Below are 15965 nucleotides of genomic sequence, written 5' to 3' on the forward strand. Positions count from 1 at the left end.
CATATATATATATATATATATATATATATATATATACACACACACACACACATACATACACATACAGGGTTGGCCAAAAGTTAGCTGACGGTAAATCAAAATTCCATAGATACTATCTGTAATTCTGTATTACCTCGAATGGAAAAAATGGTGTCGTTGAAGAAGGACTTCAGTTTGGACAATTTTCATGATGTTTCATGCTCAGATGCTTTTATTAAATTCATTCAATTGTTAAACATAAAATAAATCTTAGAATTGAAAGGTTTCGATTTACTGTCTGCTGACTTTTGGCCAACCCTGTATGTATCGTGTGTGTGTGTGTTTTTCTTTCGCCACTGCTTGACAAATTGTGTTGGTTTGTTTATGTCCTGTAACTTAACGGTTCAGCAAAATAATATTTTTTTTACTGGGGTTGGTTTGTTAGCGTAAACCCTTTGAGGTTGGTGCCCCAGCGTGACCGCAGTCTAGTGAGTGAAATTAGTAAAAGATAATAAGAGAGAGACAGAGACAGGTAAAGATGTAGGATAGACCACCAATAAGTGAAAAGAGATAGGGAGAGATACGGGAGGAGAAGTGTGGAGATGAAACAGAAGGGGATCAGAAGGGAATTATGTAAAGGGCAGATGTGTGTGTGTGTGTGTACGTCGTTTGGTGATGACAGTTTTTACAACTGAAGTGGGTCCTCCTCATTAAACAGGAGGACATACAACATACGGATGGAGAAGCGACTGACACATAACATGCAATGACAGTCTCACTACGGCTGCTGCTGCCGTGACTGACTGACACACGCTCGCGCGCGCTCGTTCTCTATCTCTCTTTCACTCAAAATCATTAATCTGTCTTTCGTCGTGACTGGACAACGCTGCCATCTCCTCCTCTGCCCTCCTCTTCTCCCCTTCCCTTCCCACTGCTATCAACGCTATTTCTCTCCTCCTCCTCCTCTACCTCCCACCATCTCCTTTACTCCCTTCTTCCAGTTTAACTCTCGCACAGCTATTAATATCACTAACATCATCATCATCATCATCGTCATCAGTGACAACAGTAAACAACATCACTACACCCCTCTCCTTGTCATTTCACTTCTCTTCTCACACTTTCTCTCCTTCTCCTCCCCTTCTCTACTCCCTCCTTCTTGTTTTTTAATCCTTCCCTTCTCTCTCCCTCTCTCTCTAGTTCTCTATTCTTACGATTTTCCTTCCTCCCCTCTCTCTTGTTGTTTACCCCCTCTCTCTCTCTTTAAGTTTTTGCTCCTCCCCTTCTTCACTCTAGTTCTCTCTCTACATTTCTCCTACCTCTCCTCATGGTATTCAATTCCCCCTCTCTCTCTCGCTCTCTAATTCTCTATTTCCCCTCCTCCTCCTCTCTCTGTTTCTTGCTTATTCGTTCATTCCAATTCCCTGTCTTTGTACTTCTCACATATTCACTCTTACTCTATCCATAGTTCTTTGTTTCTACCTCTCTCTCTCTCTCTGTGTATCTATCTTATCTGCCTCTCCTATCAGTCTACCTATCCATCTCTCTCTCTCTCTCTCTCATACAACACTCACTCCATGTCACTCTCTCACTCGATTCTCTTCTCCTCAAGGAAGTTCTAAAAAAAGAGGGAGAAAAAGAAGGATAAACTGATTGTATATCGGTTGTTGTTGTTGTCATCTCCGTTGCCCCCCCCTCCTCTCTCTCTTCTCCTCTTTCAACAGTTTCTATTCAAAGTTGTCAACTGGCATTTTTCTTGTCCCTTCCACCAAATTCTTCAGACTTGTCCCACTTCCTTCTGGATTTTAGCTGCTACAGGACTGCACTTTCCGCACCATATTACACACCCACACGCACACACACATACACACACGTATAATGCATACACATACATTTATACATAAATACACACACATATACACAGTCTTAGACACATAGACGCACTATATACAAACACCATATATATACACACACACACACACACTCGCACAGATGCAGATGCATATGATAAACAACATATACACACCGTGTGTGTGCGTGTCACTTGTATTGTGGACGATATACTCGTCTGATTCCTAATTCACACAAAATCACATTTTATATACACTTTCTCTCTCTCTCTCCCATTTATACACACACAAGTTTCTCACAGTTACATGGATTTGCCCTGACCTAGACACCCATGTAACTTCATTCATTTATACACGCCGACACAAGTGTACATATATAAACATATCTGCATGTGTATATATATATATCTACACACACACACACACACACAGTTATTTAGCAGTGTGTATATATATATATATACAAATACACCAATAACAAAGAAACACACATCTGACTTGTATATAATGGTTGTACACATATTTCCGACCATCATGGATCTCTGCAATTACTCTCCAGGTATTATTATTATTATTATTTTTATTATCTTTCATTTAATTTCATCAGAGCCAAAAAACTTCTTGGCTGCTACTCATCATTTCTCGTTTCTCACATCTTCTCCAGGGATGAAACTCTGGCCATCGGGGAATTTTCATCTTTCCACATGGAATGTTATATTTGTTTATATATTTATATGTCTTTGTTGTTTTGTATGGGGTACTTGTTTCTTTGTTTTTTTCCCCTACCCCTTTCTTTGTTTTAGGTACAACAACAACATACAATCATCCCTTTACACACACACACGTGTGTGCATTTTCCTTTCACATATGTTTCATGCGGTGAATAAACCGAACAGGTGAAATCCAGATTAAGGGCGGCTAAGATTTCCATTCTAAATGTGTTGTACTCCATACTTCTTGTTCTTTTGACTGTGGCCATGCTGGAGCACCGCCTTTAGTCGAACAAATCAACCCCGAGACTTATTCTTTGTAAGCCTAGTACTTATTCTATCGGTCTATTTTGCCAAACCACTAAATTACGTGGACTTAAAAACACACACACACACACACATATATGATGGGCTTCTTTTCAGTTTCTGTCTACCAAATCCACACAAGGCTTTGGTCGGCCCAAGGTGCCATGCAGTGGGACTGAACCTGGAACCATGTGGTTGGGAAGCAAGCTTCTTTCCACACACCCATTCCTACACCTATCCATTTTTATTGAGTTTGGGGCTGTGTGGTAAAAAGCTTGCTTGCCAACCACAAGGTACCGGTTTCAGTCTCACACTGTGTGGTACTTTGGGTAAAGTGTCTTCTGTATAGCCTCGGATGGACCAAAGCCTTGTGAATGGATTGGGTTGATGGGTTGAACCGAAAGAAACCCATCATGCTGTGTGTTTGCCCCCACCACCCCTCAACAACGGGCGATGGTGTGTTTACATCCTTGTAACTTAGCAGTTTGGCAAAAGAGAATGATAGAATAAGTTCCAGGATTTTTAAAAAATGAAGTCCTGGGGTTTGTTCATTTGACTAAAAATCCTTCAGGATAGTGCCCCAGCATGACCACAGTCTAATGTCTGAAACAAGAAAAAAGGTGTGTGTGTGTGTGTGATACAAGTATGGTTGTGTGGAAAAGAACCCATTTTGCAAGTTCATGGGTTTGGGTTCAGTCCTCCTGCGTGGCACCTTGAGCAAGTATCTTCCTTCTGCTATAGCTTTCATCAGTCCAGTCAAAATCCTTGTGGCTGAATCTGGAAGGTAGAAATTGAAGTTCAGCATAAAAGACGGGCAGAATAAGTGCCAGGTTTTAGAAAAAAAGGAAGAAAAGTTGTGCTCCAGTATGACCACAGTTAAATGACTGAAAAACACACATATACACACACATCAATTGCTTTAGAACTTTATTTTCACTTTGCCTACCAACAGTCCACCTCATCATCATCATCATCATCAGTCTAACGTCCTCTTTTCCAAGCTTGCATGGGTTGGGCAGAATTTTTGCAGCCAAGTGTCCCTTCCTGTCGTTAGCCTCTTTCCGAGCAAGATGATATTCCGCCCCCCCCCCCACATGTGCCAGACATCATGCAATGTCAAAACATACATGCTTGCATGCATACATATATACGAGGGGGTGCTTAAAAGTTCCTCACAAAAGGCCTGGTTGGAGGCCCAACTTCCCAAGTTACACCATTTCTGTCCTCTCTCATCCTCTGCATTCATCATCATCATCGTTTAACGTCCGCTTTCCTTGCTAGCATGGGTTGGACGATTCGACTGAGGACTGGTGAAACCGGATGGCTACACCAGGCTCCAATCTGATTTGGCAGAGTTTCTACAGCTGGATGCCCTTCCTAACGCCAACCACTCTGAGAGTGTAGTGGGTGCTTTTACGTGCCACCCGCACGAAGGCCAGTTAGGCGGTACTGGCAATGGCCACGCTCAAAATGGTGTATTTTACATGCCACCTGCACAGGAGCCAGTCCAGCGGCACTGGCAACGAACTCGCTCAAATGTCTTTTCACGTGCCACCAGCACAAGTGGCAGGAAGGCGACGCTGGTAACGATCACGCTCTACAATCTACGTTTCTCCCTGTCGTGGGGGGAGGCCTTTGTTGCCAGCAGTGGTGGTAACTCCTTGGACTTTTTCCAATTAGTTCTTACTCTCGCTTCTGTGCTTTCAGAGCAACCACCTCCCTCGTGGATATGTCTCCCAGGATGCAAAAACTATCAGCTTCTTCCAGTCAACCTTTCAAGCATTCAAGGGGTTCTATTTCTGGTGTATGACCATGGAATTGCACCTAGAAAGTTCCCCTCTGAGGCGCAAGTCCAGGCAAGGTTGTTTATGGAAGACCAGCAGTCGGCCATGCATACCGGCCTCCCGTCTCCACACCACTGATGAGGCACAGTCATGGCTGTGTGATAAGAAGCTTGCTTTTCAACCACATGGTTCCAGGTTCAGTCCCACTGCATGGCACCTTGTGAGTGGATTTGGTAGATGGAAACTGAAAGAAGCCTGTCATACGTATTTATGTTTGTCCCCAGTACCGCTTGATAACTGATGTTGTTTGTTTTATACCTCTGTAACTTAGCAGCTTGGTAGTGAGAGACTGATGTAGAATAAGTAATGGAGTTGATTCATTCGGCTAAAAGTTTACAAAGTGGAGCTCCAGCATGGCTGCAGTCTAATGATTGAAACATAAGATAGCCACACGCATGCCAACACACACACACACGCATGCCAATACACACATACGCACACAAGCAAGCATGCACACACACATGCAAACACAATGTGCACTCACACGCAAACACATACATACGCATACATACACGCATACACAAACACATGCAAACCCACTCCCAGTGTATCCACATAAACCAGTTAATGTAGGGATGTACCGACTGACGTTAGAATTTCCGTCTTTACCAACAAAATAAAACCAAAGCATTGCAGTAATTACGTTAACGACTCTAATTTTCTTTCCTCCATTGAGGAAATTCCAGTTCATTGACAAGATCCATTTATCCTTTTTCCCCCATCCTTCATTTCATCAGCCTCTCAGTTATTTTAAGTGTCTTCATGCCATTGGCCTATTTCAGTTATTTCCCTTTCTTGTCTTTTTGTTTTTTTAACTTGTTTCACTCATTAGACTGTGGCCATGCTGGGGCACCGCATTGGAGGATTTTAGTCAAAGTAATCAATGCCAGCACTTATTACTTTTTCTTGAAGCCTGGTATTTATTTGATCAGCTTGTTTTGCTGTACCGCTAAGTTATAGGAACATAAACACACCAACACTGGTTGTCAAGTAGTGATGCAGAACATATATAGTTCAGTTAAGGGTTAAATATTCCTCATTAAGGGATTATGTCTGTTTTTTGCAATTAATAAATATATAGGCGTAGGAGTGGCTGTGTGGTAAGTAGCTTGCTTACCAACCACATGGTCCCGGGTTCAGTCCCACTGCGTGGCATCTTGGGCAAGTGTCTTCTACTATAGCCTTGGGCCGACCAATGCCTTGTGAGTGGATTTGGTAGACGGAAACTGAAAGAAGCCTGTCGTATATATGTATATATATATGTATGTGTGTATGTGTTTGTCCCCCCAACATCGCTTGACAACCGATGCTGGTGTGTTTATGTCCCCGTAACTTAGCGGTTCGGCAAAAGAGACCGAAAGAATAAGTACTAGGCTTACAAAGAATAAGTCCTGGGGTCGATTTGCTCGACTAAAGGCGGTGCTCCAGCATGGCCACAGTCAAAAGACTGAAACAAGTAAAAGAGTAAAAGAGTTATTAATTGATTGATCTCTATTTTCTCATTTTTCTTATATAGAGGGAGAGAGAGAGAGAGATGATGGGCTTCTTTCAGTTTCCATCTATCAAATCCACTCAAAAGGCTTTGGTTGACACAAGGCTATAAGTACATTACATACAAACACATATTATACACACTGCATACCAACTTAACTAATTTTAGTTACATTGTGTGTGTGTGTGTGTGTGTGTATTCATGTATGTATGTATGTATAAGTCTATAGCCATTCTTGGCATTACAGCTGTTTAGTAATACACATATGCACACACACCCATTGACATTCATAAGGAAAAAGCTTTGAGGAGGGATGGTCAGAACTAGATAATTGGGAGGAAGGAGAAGAGGTTTGGGGAGAGGCAGATGGGAAGGTAACTGGGTAGACAATGAGACATAGGTATGTTGTAAGAGATATCCTGTTTGATCCCCAAGTATCAAAATATATATGCTCGGTTATCTCATAGCTTTGAGATTGCAATGATGTGATTATTTTGAGAATGACCTTGTAGGGTAGGTGTGAGAGGTTGGACCTGGCTAGTTTACATGCTAAAGACTTAACACCAATATTGGATTACATCCTTTCTTCCTAAGTGTGTGAGACCCTGAAAATATAAAGGGTCACATGTGCTGCCCTTTCATGCCTGACTTTTAAGGGAAACCAACAAATAAGGGGGGAAAAGCATCCTTCTACCAGTGTTATGGACCCTATAAAAGGTTTAGGGCTTCTGGCCCTTTTCTCCTTTCATGAACAGGTTTGAAATAGTGTGTATGTGTGTGTGTGTGTATATATTATTTCATTTAAATTACTTGTTTGTATGTATATATGTTGTGTGGTTGTAGGGATATGTGTGTATATATATGTGTGTGCGCCTGTGTAAATTAGATTTGAATTCTGTGTATGAATATTGTGTAGGTGTTAGTGTATGTGTGTGTCTGAGCTCATGTTTATAAGTATAAATCTTATTTTATCGTTTGTACGTCATACACATATATATATAGGTATATTCAATGTGTGTGTGTGTGTATACATGAGTGGGTGCATATGTGTGTATGTGTACATGTATGTATGTATATATAATGTGTTTTTGTACATATATGTATGTCTATATGTGTGTATGTATATATGCATGTTTGTTTTGGTACTGGTGTGTGGGTGGGTTTTATTTGATTTAGATATCTGAAATTCCTTTCATTCTTCAATGATTATTTCCAATATATCCTGTGATTAATCAATTCCTAGAATGGTAGAATTAGGAAAACCCAGACAATCATCATCATGTTTTTTTGTTTTTTTTTTCCATACTGGAATGAGTTAGATGAAGGTAGCTAATTAGCAGTCGTTAAGTGTTTGGTAGAATGCCTTGTGGTGGTTGTTTCCAATCCCTGCAGTCAATCATCATCACCACCACTTCCCCTCCATCGCTGCCATCATCATCATCATCATCACTACCACGTGACAAGGGTGACCCAGGCTGACTAGAATGAGCTTTTGCTGCAGGGACCAGATCACTAGGTTAGCCATGTCTGTGGAAAAAGTCTGTTTGTTCTCAAAGTGATCCGACCAGACACAGTAATTCTCATCAACAAGGCACGTAAAAAGCACCCACTACACTCTCTGAGTGGTCGGCGTTAGGAAGGGCATCCAGCTGTAGAAACTCTGCCAAATCAGACTGGAGCCTGGTGTAGCAATCTGGTTTCACCAGTCCTCAGTCAAATCGTCCAACCCATGCTAGCATGGAAAGCGGACGTTAAATGATGATGATGATGATGATGATGATGATCAGGGTCACAGGACATTTGGTGATGGTCATACGCACACACTTGCACGCACGCAGATGACAGGCTTGTTTCAGTTTCTGTCTACCAAATTCTCTCACAAAGCATTAGTTTCCCTAGGTTTATAATTAGAAGGTACTGGCCCAGGCCCAGGGTGTCAAACTCTGGGGACTGAACCTGGAACCACAAGGTTGTGAAGTAAACTCTTTTAACCACACAGCCACACTTTTCTGCCTGCGTCTCTTACATATAAAAAAAAAGAAGGGGTCCCCAAATGCCCTGCCCTCCTCCCCATTCCCGTCACTAAAGATACTTTTATTATGTCAGCAAATACTGAATCCTGTTACGACACAAAAGACCCTTTAAAAGCCATCAATTTGCTCAATGCACCACAAATACAGAAAAAAAATATATATATTTTGGAGAAGTTCAAAGACCTTCAGAGAAAAACCTCAATGGCCCACATCCTGCCTGTTACCAACTTCCTATTGTCAGGCAGGGAATGACAATTATAGGAGAGAGAGAGGGAGTGGTGGTAGGGTGAAGGGTGGCAGTTTGACCTTCGTAATCAGGATTTCTAGGAGTGTGGGAATCCCCGTTTGGCCCCTTATATATAGCTGCACCCACCCTACGGATGGTCTCACTTCCAGTCTCTTTGTATACTCTTGTGATACATTTCCGGCACCCCCCACCTTCTCACAAGAAATTCTGTGACCCTCCTTCCCTCCCTTGCATCTTTCTGTAAATTGCCCTGACAAACTCCCATCACCAGCTGCCCTTCTTATTTCTTTGCTGCCCACAAGGGGCTACACACAGAGGGGACAAACAAGGACAGACAAAGGGATTAAGTGGATTATATCGACCCCAGTGCGTAACTGGTACTCATTTAATTGACCCCGAAAGGATGAAAGGCAAAGTCGACCTCGGCGGAATTTGAACCCAGAACGTAGCGGCAGACGAAATACCGCCAAGCATTTCGCCCGGCGCGCTAACGATTCTGCCAGCTCGCACATGAAATCCCTTTTTATCATTGGCAGACCAGACAAAATGCTAAACGAGACCCCTGCTCCAGCATCTTAAAAGTAGGAAGAACTCCATTACACGGTGTAGCTCTGGAAAGGCAGGATGGTCATGGATGGAGCTCGTATGGAACCAGTTGACCTGGTGCTAAATAACAGCAATAACCATTGTCACCCGTCTCGTTTGAAGACTCAGCTGCTTTTTCTGTTTAACCCCAGGTCAGTCTTCATCCTGTAGACCTATGATCAGAGATGTTCTCGCCATGGCTATCTTGTCTTTCATTCAGACATAGTGTATCTAGGACTACATTATCCGATGTCCTTTATTGTTGTCGTTTAACCCTAGGTTGGTCCTATGACTTCTGATCAAACACGTTCCATCCTGTCTTTTATTCATTGTGTATCTAGGACTACACTATTGAATGTGTCCTTCCTTGTTGCTTGGTCCCATGTCAGCCTTGATCCTGTTGACTTACGATCAAAGACGTTCCAGCTGTGACCATCCTGTCTTGATTTTGTCATAGCATATCTAGGACAACACTATGAGTGTGACATGAGGGAGGTTCAGCTACTATTTCTGGCAGGTCATGCAGCTATATATAGTCTCACTGCATGGCTCTGCTGATATGAGTAAATATTCGATGGGTGGAATGACATTTGAGGGTGGGTGGGCAGGAAACATCAGGCACTTCCTCTGGGTACTCCCCTCCCCCCCCCCTCTCTCTCTCTCCCTCTCTCACTCCATATAACCACTTGACCAATTTGTCCACAGTATTAACAAGATTGGACTTAACATTAATGACAACCACTGTTGCTACCACCACCACCACCACCACCACCACTACCTACACCACCTTCACTAGCACCTACTACAACTACCACCACTGCCATCACCACCACCATCATCATCATCATCCACACCACCACTACCACATCCTCTTTAAGCAACCTAACCCCTTCCCATCCCCACACTCCCTCCACCCCAACACCACCAAATAAAATGCTTTTTGAGGCCTGGCTGTGTGGTTGAGGATCACACTTTGCAGCTGTGTAGTTTTGGGTTCAGTTCCACTGTGTACTGTTGGTGATAGGGTTAGGGTTAGGGTGGTGGTGGTGGTTGCAAGAAGTATGGATGGTGGAGGTGGCACTTTGGGCCAGTGGCTTCTTTTATAGCCTCGGGCTGACCAGTGCCTTGCGAGCGTGAACTTGGTTGATGGAAACTGTATGGAAGTCCGCCATTGCTTAATAACTGGTGTTGGTTTGTTTACACACCCATAACTTAGCAAAGGGACGAGCAGTTCCGTTAGAAGAGACAGCTTTAGTATAGGACTTAGAAATTTGTTATACAAAAAAAAATGTCTTTATAGTGAAACTGTGACATCCACCCTTTGTCTGTCCAAAGCAGTTTCATAAATCTGTCCTAAACATCCACACTTGTTTACAAGAGATTTTTGTTATCTCTTGTTTTCATATGTTCTGAGGAAAACAAAGTTTTGCTTTTCATAAGTTCCAAGTCACTCTGGTGATTAAGATAAAAATTAGGAATGTATGTTATGATGCATGGAAGCCAGGGAAATGTGTCCTCTGTATCCCATGAGAAAGACAACAAGACAGGCCAAGAGTTGAGCAGTTCTCTTACAAAAGACAGCTTTAATGTGATGTTGGGGAATTTGTTATATAAAACAGTTTCTTTATAGTAAGGCTGTGTAATTTTTTTTGCCAATCCAAAGGATTTTAATAACTTTCTCCTGAAATTCCATGCTTGTTTTCAAACTTTTTTTTGTCTCATGATTTGAGTAAAATAATTTTTTCCTTCCATTAAGTCCCAAGTTATTCTTGTAATTGAAAGTAAACAAATTGAGAATGTGTCTCATATACGATGATGCATGGGCGCCAAGGAAATGGGTCCTGTTTCTCATATTAAGGGTCAGACAGGTCTCTAACAAATGCTGTCATCGTCATCATCATTGAGCTTTTACAATTAGCTACATACATATATATACATACATATATATGTATATATATATGTATGTATATATAGCTCAGTCCTGTTGGTGAGGGCATAAAGACCTCCCATTGGAGTCTTACTGCTTCACCTCCTCTTTCTTGCCCTCCCTCTGCTGGTTTTTTCTTCTTTTCCTCAAGTGTTATCTCTGTCATCAACAAGTATCCGCTTCCTCCTCCAATGGCTCACAGCACTTTCTCTATGAATCAACCAGTTACCATTAACCGTTTAATAGTGTGTGGGCGTCTATGTTGTGCGTATGCATGTGTATGTACATGTTATGCATATCTGTGTGTGTATATATTTATGGGTGGGTGTCTATGCCGCCTCTCTCTTACATGCAGGAATGTAGTCATATCTGTGTATTTAATAAAACATATATTTAATCTCAGTTTAAAACCAGGTCCCTCTGGTTAAACACTCCTTTCCCTATGTCTGCATTGTGAGTTCAAATCCTTTAATCCACATTTGAAGTTAAAGTACCTCGTCACTTACTGGGCCCAATTTTCCTTCCTCATCTCTCTCTCTCTCTCTCTCTCTCTCAAGTCAACTATGCCACATGTGAGAAACAGGTTGTAAGTCACTGCACACACTCGCTGCAGCCGCTGCCATCAACATACAATGCACCCAGTGCACCTTGTAAAGAGAGTGGTGTCATAACACTTGTACGGCATCCAGCTGTAGAAACCATATCGAAGCAGACAATTGGAGCCTGGTGCGGCTCTCCAGTTGGCCAACTCTTTTCAAACTGTCCGACCCATGCCAGCATGGGAAATGGATGCTAAATGATGATGATCATTGTAGATAGACTGGTGTACACACACACACACACACACACACTCTCTCTCTCTCTCTCTCTTATTTATATAAACATGTCCTGTATGAAGCACTTGTCCTGGTGCCACAATAAAAGCAGCCAGCCAGTACACATTGTAAAGGGGTTGGCATTAGAAGGAGCATCCAGCCATAGGAACTGTGCCAAAAGAGACAAGATGATCCATGGAATAACTGTTGTGTTTATACATTATCATCATCATAGTTTTAGTGTCCGCTTTTCCAACCCTGCTTGAGTCAGACAGAGCTTGTTGAAGCAGATTTTCTATGATGGGATGCTCTTCCTGTCACCGACCATCACCGGTTTCCAAGCAAGGTGACGTTTTCTTACTGGAGTTATGAGGCACAGGTTATGAGGCACCTTACTGGAGGAGTTGAGGAGGCACAAGTCACTAGAACCATACTGGAGGAGTAATGGGGCACATGTTAGTGGCACCTCATTAAAGGAGGTACCTATTTGTGACCCCAAGTCTTGACATCATTGGTTGACCTGTGAGATATGTTAGTTAAGAGAGAAACTGAAGCAAATCAGGGGAGAAAGAGATAAGTGGACCCTCAGGGGTCATCTAGTAGAGGCTTCACCCCCTAATGATGATGAGGAGAAGGGGTGGCTACATGATCTCGTGTATCCTGTAATAAAGACTGTATGGTGTGAGGTGAGGGAGATTTGGCTGCTGTTGCTGTTGTTATAGACGCAGGCCAACCCTATGATCAAAAGGTGTTCCATTTATGACCATCCCGTCTTTTATTTCAGACACGGTGTGTCCTTGACACACCGTGTTCTTGTTCTTGCCAAGCAAGCAGACCCTCTGATCAAAGGTGGTCCAACCATGCCCACCCAGATGTTTATCTCAAACTATATTATCCAATGTGCCTTCTCACACTTTAACACTGTGCAATACTTTGATGTTTCTAGCATGTTAAGTCCACTGAGGCTCTTTCACACACACAGAGTACCTTGTGGTGATTAGCACAAAATCCCCCCCCCCTGTTCTATTTCAAATACTTGTTCTCCTGACCAGTACAGCACCACCACTGCCACAACAACCATTTCCATCATCACCTTCACCATCACCACCACCTTTTACATCAATACCCTCATCATCATCATCACCATCATCAGCACAACCATCAGCCATGCCTCCTGCAACACTCCCCACCCCCATCTTCACCACCCTCACTTTACATTCCTTACTATCAGTGCACTCTTCTCATTAGGTGTTAATTATAAATAACGACCTCCCAATTAGCGAATGTCTGGTGTGGGAGTGTGTAGGGGGAGGGGGTGTTAGCAGTGATGGGGGTAGTGTTTAATCTTGAGTAAGGACTGACTGTAAAGACGTAATCAAATGCCTTCCAGCCATGACCAGCTCACCATATACAGCTTTAACCAATGTGTGAAATGAGGGAGATTTGGCTGCCATTTCTAGCAGGTCTAGCTACCATGTAGAGGTCTCCCTCACTGGCTTGTACATACATAAAACAAGGGGGTGTGATTTGAGGGTGAATTTGCTGCTATACCTATGGCTGTGTGGTAAGAAGTTTACTTCCCAACCACATGGTTCTAGGTTCAGTTCCTCTGCATGGCACCTTAATCGAATGTCTTCTATAACCCTGGACCAACTAAAGCCTTTGAGTGGATTTGTGTTTGTCTTTGTCTACATTTGTCCTCCAACACCACTCAACAACCGGTGTTGGTGTGTTTACATCCCCGTGACCTAGCAGTTTGGCAAAAGTAACTGATACAATAAGTACCGGGGTCAATTCATTTTGAACTAAAGATTCTTCAAGGTGGTGCCCCAGCATGGCTAAAGTCTTGTGACTGGGCTGTGGGTGTGGCTTTAAGGCTTGTTTTGTCCCACCGTGAAAGCAAAACAGTTTTACGGGACAACACCCTTGCATGTTCGACAATGTGTATATACGTGTGTATGTGTGTGTGTGTGTATGTATATTGTATGTGTCTGGGTATGTATTTGTATACATATGTGTTATTTCTTTACTACCCACAAGGGGCTATACACAGAGGGGACAAACAAGGACAGACAAACAGATTAAGTCGATTATACCGACCCTAGTGCGTAACTGGTACTTACTTAATCGACCCCGAAAGGATGAAAGGCAAAGTCGACCTCGGCGGAATTTGAACTCAGAACATAAAGACAGACGAAATACCGCTAAGCATTTCGCCCGGCCCCCTAACGTTTCTGCCAGCTCGCCGCCTTGTGTATATATGTGTGTATATACTTGTACGTGTAGATGTGTATTTATGTGTGTACATGTGTACCTGTTTGTATGGATATATGTATATGCATGTGTGTGTGGTATTTAGAAGGAAATCGGATATTCTCACCCTGTACTTCTCTCTCTCTCTCTCTCTCTCCAGACCCTCTGTCTTCCACATTCTTCATTACTCCATGTCTGTCTCCCACATGGATTATTAGCACCCCCCTCCCATCCTTCAGCTTCCCTCCTCACCAAACAGCAACAAACACACCATGACTCACACTAAGTCACCTTGACTCTTCCGGACTCTTCCAGCACAAACCGTTTCTCCCTCCCTGCCTGCCTCCCTCCCTCTCCCCACCCAGCACACGTCAGCTGATAACAGTACCGAGGTGATAGATACCGTAACCCTCTACACGTGTGCCACATGTCCATCCCACATTCAATGCCACATGAGTTGCTCTCATGTTGAGTGATATTACTCTTTTGCTCCTCTCTCTCTCTCTCCCCTTTTGTCACTACATAACACATTCCTCCCACATTCAATACTCCACATGTCCTTCTGCCATGTAGCAGCTATCACCATTACTAGGGAGACAGACACACGATTCATATTGCATGTGCAGTCACTCACTATGTGTGTGTGTATGTGTATAGATATGTATGTATAGATATGTATGTATGTGGGTGTATGCATATGTTTATGAATGTATATATGCATACAAATGTATAGATATGTTTGTGTGCGTATGTATGTATATATCATCATCATCATCATCGTTTAACATCAGCTTTCCATGCTAGCATGGGTTGGACTATATATATATATATCATCATCATCATCATCATCGTTTAACGTCCGCTTTCCATGCCAGGCTCCAATCTAAATTTGGCAGAGTTTCTACAGCTGGATGCCCATATATATATATATATATATATATATATATATATATATATATATGTATGTCTGCATATGTTTGTGTATATATATAATGTTTATACACCAACATAACATGGAAGTCCTTCCTGTAAAGGACGGTGTTACTGTTGTTTTAGCCCCCAGGATTTTTATGTATGTGTATCTATTAGTGTACATGTTTGTGTATGCATAGACATACATAACACACATGCGCACATACATACATTGTAACCCAAGCCTTGGCATATGTTTGGCTTGTAGACTGGTGTTGGTGGCAAGACTAGCCTCCCTCTCTCACACCCACACGATGCTACACACAGCATATATATATATATGTGTGTGTGTGTGTGTGTGTATATATATATATATATATACATATATATATATATATATAACCATATGTAAACATAAACACACACTCAGACACCCTAACACAGCTTGATGCCTTGTGGTGAGGTAACAGGAGATTTACCCTCCTACACACATAGGTCTGTTTTGCGTGTGTTTTGGATCGAGACTGACCTGGGGCTAAACAACAACACCAAGGAAGGACACATTTGATAATGTAGTCAAAGGATAGTCACAGGTGGAACATCTGTGATCATGAGACAATTGGATTTGGACTGACCAAGGGTTAAACAACAACCACAAAGCTCTCCTCTCACTTGCAACTGTCCCCTCCACAAGGGGGTCCATTTCACCACCACCACCACCACCCCACCACCATGCTAACCAGATTGTCTCCTCCTGGTCACCACAACTATTAACACTATAAACATCAACACGACCACCACTAAGCCGAGGGCCTCCCCCAGCCACCGACACCATCACCGCTATGACCACCATCATATCCACAAAACTGTCCCCCCCCCTCCCCTCCGCCCCACTCACTGCCTGCCACCCTTACCCTTGTAAGCCATGTCTAGTCAAGATCTGCTGCTGTTGTTGGGTCACCAAAAAGAAAAAAAAAATATGTAAAAGTTTGTTTGTATAAAGTTGACAGAG

General features: G+C 42.6%; 1 protein-coding gene across 3 annotated transcripts in view; it reads left to right on the forward strand.

Moving 5' to 3' along the window:
- Positions 1–15965, forward strand: part of LOC106882469 (cytospin-A) — a 44515-nt gene that overhangs the window by 15737 nt on the left and 12813 nt on the right. The window contains exon 1 of one of the 3 annotated variants that reach the window (XM_014933156.2): positions 1662–2388. The exons of the other annotated variants lie outside the window; for them this stretch is intronic. The gene's annotated coding sequence lies outside the window, so the exon portion shown is untranslated. Of the gene's footprint in view, positions 1–1661; positions 2389–15965 lie in introns of those variants that run through there. 3 annotated transcript variants of the gene reach the window in all.

This window comes from Octopus bimaculoides, chromosome 30, assembly GCF_001194135.2.
Source record: "Octopus bimaculoides isolate UCB-OBI-ISO-001 chromosome 30, ASM119413v2, whole genome shotgun sequence".
In the NCBI taxonomy this organism is placed as follows: Eukaryota; Metazoa; Mollusca; class Cephalopoda; order Octopoda; family Octopodidae; genus Octopus; species Octopus bimaculoides.